The sequence below is a fragment of the Etheostoma spectabile genome, chromosome 1 (genome assembly GCF_008692095.1).
Source record: "Etheostoma spectabile isolate EspeVRDwgs_2016 chromosome 1, UIUC_Espe_1.0, whole genome shotgun sequence".
Taxonomy (NCBI): Eukaryota; Metazoa; Chordata; class Actinopteri; order Perciformes; family Percidae; genus Etheostoma; species Etheostoma spectabile.
Window position 1 is genome coordinate 21,747,800 of NC_045733.1, and position 6,145 is coordinate 21,753,944.

Below are 6,145 nucleotides of genomic sequence, written 5' to 3' on the forward strand. Positions count from 1 at the left end.
GAGAAAAGTGGAGCAGGTTTTGTTGATGACTTAAGGGATGGAAAGCACACTGGGGCTTCTAATGCACCTAGTATTTAAATAATCCCCGGGTCTCCTCCATCCTTTTGATGCCTTTGTTCACTTTGAAAAGTTATCACCATACAGCCTGTACTGTTGGCTCGGGGATGGGGGGGGGGGGAGAGAGAGAGAGAGAGAGAGAGATGTGGAGTCGCACCACCCTACCTTTTTCTTCTGCATCCGGTTCCCAGAGCGTGAAAGAACATCTGAATACACACTCCAAATCTTATCTCACTCCAGCTGTACTGCTGAATTCTTCCTTTTCCAGACACTCTGGAAAGCAAAGGCAAAAAAGGGACCCAGAAATAATCAGCCATGCTTATCTTTCTGCTGTACTAAGGGGAGCTATAATGAGACTCACTCATCCATAGTGGAGAGCTTAATAATTCATTGTGGTAGCTTTGCAGGTGAACCCTATCACATTACAATTTAAAAGCTCTAAAGCTAGTATTGCTGAAGGGGAGAGCTGCTAGGATGAATGCTAGGCTGAAAAGACCTTGTTCATACAGGTATATGGACACAGACACACACACACACACACACACACGCACACACGCACACGCACACGCACACACACACACACACACACACACACACCACACACAAACACACACACACACTTAATGAGCTCCAATTTTCTCTAAATAGACATGTATTGCAGTGTGCAGGCACAAGCCTACGAACACTATAAGCGACAAGCAAGTGCTACTTAAAAGTGGTAAACACAAACAGCGTTTATTGTGAAGTGGCCCTCCTTTTTCTTCTTAATTTGAGAAGCGCTCATCACATCAACAAGCGTAAATCACTCCTCCCCCGGGAACAAAAGTTAACATTCCGTAGGCGGTGAAGCCGAGAGAGAAAAAGACATAAACAAGTTTTACTTGTTTTCCTCTGAAGGGCAAGAAGAGTTACTGTCCAGACCTTTTTTTTTTTTTAATGCCACCCATCTACCCCATCTCAGCCCTCCCCCCTACCCCTCCCTTTCCCTACCCGCTGGCAAGGTGCCATAAAAATTCTTGCAAGGAAAGGGGGGAACATTAGTATTTCTTCGCTTCGACACCCTTGTTTTCATGCGGACCTTTGCTCTGATTAAGGATCTAGAACAGGCTGTTGGCATTTTTTTTTATTCCCTCCTAAAAGTCCTTTTCTCGCGGGGAACCTTCAGACATTCGACAAAGATGGGGTCGGCTCCGACAGTGACCTCTGGCACCAACTGTCTGTGGAGCGCGTCCCAGATGGGTTGGACCGTGGCCCGCACGTCTTCCAGCTACCTCTCTCTCTGTTTCTGTGTCTCTCCCCCCGTCCTCCTCCCTCCCTCCCTGTAGGACAGACCAGAGAGCCCGGGGTCGCTTGGCACAAACACTGCATACTGGAGTGACCTTGCAGGGCTCCCTAATGGAGAACTTGGCTTTGTTCCACAGTTCCTCAGCCAGCAGACATGCCCCCCAGCCCACCTCACTGCCACCACCTCCTCTTGGTCTATAGATCCAGAGGCTATACTCACCTCTAACCCATCCCCACCCAAGAGCTGGAACGCGTCACATCGCTGACATTAATTGTCACCGGTGACGGCGGCTGACAAAAGAGTCCTCCTCGTTTTGACTGCGGCGATACTGTGGAGTCACGTGGGAATTCACTTTGCTCCAGGAAGCTTTACAATAAGAAGCATTCTTATGTGTGCAATGTATGCGTGTGTTCTCAATGTGAAATGTTTGCACACGCCACGATGAGAAAATGTCAAAACATGTTGGAATCGCGTTAGCCCACTGTAACCCTTCAGGAAATAAGTGTGATGGGATTAACTGATAAGTAGGTAATTCGCATCTAAGAGCATTATCTTGGGATAAAACAGTGCTTATGCCATCTTAGATGATGCGCTGCTGCAACACACTCCCTACAGCCAACCAACAATAATCAAATGATGCATCTTGGTGCAGATGGATTGCCAAGCCAGTCTCTATAATGTGATTCAGAAGGTTCTGAATGAATATGAATATTTAATAACCTAGTTAATAGAAAGGCATGTGGTTGACACAGTCTTACCAGAACATACAATATTTCTTACACAAGAGGCACATGAAACACATCACGAGCTAATTCAAGGAATCCAAATCTCTTAGCGGAGCTACTCCAGTGGTGCAGTCTTATAACGGCATATTACATAATGAAAGCCCAATAAGGATTTTTAACCGGTCTTTCCAAGAAATTTGTGAAGTGTAGTGTAGATCCTGTACTCGTTACATGTGGAAATGCACAAAACATCAACAGTATGAGATAGAGCATGCCTTGGCCGAGGACTCTGCTAGTTACATGATGCATTTCATTGTTAATAACCCAATTCACCATTGGATTGATGATTAAGAACCATGAGCTAGCAGGTAATGCCAACCAATCATAAACTAGTACTTGTGTCAATACCCGATGTGAGTCGAGTGCACATGTGAGTCGTGCATGCTCAGATTTACGTTTTACAACATAACTGTAATAGTGAAATTTGTGAAATCCATAAAATAATAAACTTTTCTCAATACAAACAATAACAGAAGATGGAAATTATTTTAGAAACATTGATGAAACTATGATAGTTTGATTGCTAACGTTAGGTCAAAGCACCATTCATCTAACAGCCTTTTGTTGTGTTTGGTGCTAACTTGTAGCCAGCAGTGAACCAACTTCATTAAGTAGGTCCATTTTTACTGCATTGACATTACAGAGGTCTCTCGTTAGCATCTTGTATGCTACTTGTCGCTAAGTGACGCATGCACGACTCAAATCTGCATTCGCCTCACATCGGGGAGTGGAGCCCAACACATGAATCAGCCGCCATATTTATAGGACGAGATTTCTAATGAGACATCTCGCTAAAAGACAGCCCTAACGTCAGCCTGTTCAATTCAAATGTCTACATGCTATGACCTTGTTTCACATGTACAAAAAGGTTTTCCAAACCCTTAGCCCAGAAGTGAATCTCGTATCTCATCCGAGATCCTTCGCACCAAAGTCATCCTCCCATTTCGCTTCAACACGGTCCAAGGAGGGCGAGGCAACAGACGGGAACATCATCATAAATCTGAGAAATAAACATGTTGTCAGGATCTATGAATAAACCCCAGCCAATTGCTAAGAATTTGAAAAGGGAGAGTTTTTTTTAACAAAGTTTCTAATTTGAGGGTCAAATCCCTAACCGTCCGGGTAAAAGACATGGCCATTTTATCTTAGAACAAGTCCAGTACTTATGTGGACCACAGATGGAATGTTCTGTCTTTCACTGCAAGTGTAAATAATGGAATATTCATGAATTGCAAAGAAAAAGAATAGTTGTTTTTGTCCAAAATGAGTTACCTGCCGCCTCAATAGGGAATGCACAGACTAATAATTGGTAATTTTCAGGGTTATCCTGACTGGTGCCCACACTGGTCTCAGTGGATCAGTGCAAGTCAAATGCTAACCAGACAACCTTCTTCTTCTACACTCCTTGCATTTGTAGTTTATAGAAAATCAAAAAAAAAAATCTTTTCAATCAAGACCTTGGAACAAGTAAAAGGGCCCAGCCTGAGGATCTCAACCTGCACTCCGGCTTGCACAGGACTTCAAGGATTTGATATAGCCACGGGACATAGCCAGCTGAGCCATGAAAGTAGAATCTTAAAAAATCAATTCTGAAACTCACAGGTAGCTGCAGCAAAGATCATTTCTCCTTTAAGCGTTAGTGCTGCATTTCAGGAGTTGTAAGGGGGGAAGAAGCACTTTTTGGAAACTGCAGAGAGGAACAGAGTGAGTCTCAGTAATCCAAATGAAAAAAAAAAATGGGGAAAAAGAATTTGAGGACTTTCTCCACGTGTGTCTGGGATAAAAAGGCTTCGGTTTACATGCATTTTTTAAGTCGGCAGGTGGTTCGCTTGGATGATGCAGGTCAGTCAGGTAGATAAGATACAGCTATTGCCTACTGTCACAGTGGATCAGTTATATATATATATATATATATAGATAGATATAAATATGAATAAGAAAAGGTAAATAAGCCAAGTCATTCACACCTCACATTTGATGTAGTAGCACTTGTTATGTGATTTGAAGGTGCCTTGGAGGGGGAAAGAGAGATGCAGGGTTTCATCTTTCCCTAGAGAATCTGTACAATCTCAGAGCAATTTTACCGGCATGGCAAAAAGCAGAAGGCGATGAGAAATGGTGCGTCCTTCCAAAGAAAAATTTCACACATTTTTGTCACTTTTTGCTGCCAGCAAAAAGAAATTGCGATAATGTCCAATGTCCCCACATCAACTGTCAGTTGAATTTTGTTCAGTTGGAAGCTAAAGTTAAAATGGCATGAGCCGCTCTCGGTTATTTTTTGAACATTCAGAATGCCTCACACCTCAGACCCTTTGAATGAAAATCTGCTGCCAGACATAGCAAATTAATGAAGTCAGTTACATGAAGCTGGACTTGTCACCAGCATATCGATATAATGTATAAGCACCGCTAAACTTTTTAGAAACACCCAGAATTCTATTTTCAATCAGTGGCAAAAGGTTGCATGTCTAAAACATTAGACTTAAAACAAATATTGGATATCAGCATATATTATTATTATAATATATAATAAAATATGGACGTAGTATCTGTGACATCACCAATAGGTTGTTCCCAGTGGCTCTGGCCATTGCCATCTTGGCAGTGCCTGACATCACCTAACTTCCTACTAATCCAAATATGGGCATAGAGGCGGAGCGTGGATGAAGCCTACAATCTACAGGCTCGTTGGAGATGAGCCGGGCCTGCCCAGAATCCAGACCACCAGAGATCGCCAATCCCTTGATCACGACTTGCTCTTACGTAATGCACACATGGGCAAAGATAACCTTGATCAAGAATGAGATCAAGGCGGCCGCAGGTTTGAGAGGCAGGCGGCACAGTTGCTTTTCACCAACTGCAAGACCCAGGGCATGCTGGGAAGCGCCTGGCTCTAAGCTGATGTAACAGCTGATTGGTTCAGAATCAACTCAACATGATGACGTTTTATTGTTTTTGAATCAGAGGGATTTTAACTGCTATTTGTCAAAATTAAAGGCTTATTTTGTACAGAATACACATAGTGTGGCTGATAGAGACTAAATCTGATCAGATTACGGATCACCTACAGTCTGATATTCATTAACATCAGCAACAGATCCCATGCAGAGTATTATAACAGCTACTCTGTCATAATAAAAACAGCTGGAGACTGGCACAAGCTCATATATGGGTCTGATGATGTTATTAAATCGGAATCAGACCAAACAGGATGTGAGTGTTTCTGTGACTTCCTGTTGAGCATGGAGGCTGCTGGAAACTGTGCGACTTTACCTCAGCTTTTTGTCTCCGCCCACTACTGCCGCCTGCTCTCGTCCGATTCACAGGCGAGGCGCAGCTCATCTCGGCCGCACACACCTGTCACGCCAAGAGGAACACCCTTAATTATGCACAGCTTTAACCCTTCGCATAGCTTTAACTACCCAATTGTAATTCCCCAAAATAACATGATTGATTCCACACAACGCTCTTTGGCAAGAACAATTCTCTACTTTCATTAATTTTGGGGTGTCTTATTCAATTTTATAGCATTTGAAAAAAAAAATTGAAACGGTTTCCAAATAGTATTGAGAAAAAGTTAACATATTTCGTCATCCATCAACATACATTTCTTTAATTTTAGTCTAAATAATTCTTAAATTTCTGCTTTTTCTAACTCAAACATTAGGTATAATTTCCTATGAATGAGGTTTATTGACCATAAATTCCAAAAATAACTGTAAAATTAAAGTTAATAAGTTAGTGTTACGTAGGGTTGAAAACGTCAAAAAAGTGAAGAACATTGAAAAAAGCGTCAAGTGTTGAAAAAAGTAAGAAAAAGTTAAAAACATTGATAAAAAACGTAACGGGAAGACAACACAAGGGTTAAGCCTATATTATAAGCCTAATATAATAATTTGTGAGTGAGTCTACGCTCCCTTCATTTAAGCCAGGCGGTAATCATTATTAATTCTGTTGTAAATTTGGGCATTTAAACGTGGATCTCTGGGGACTGACTCACTCGATTAACTGCAGTTTT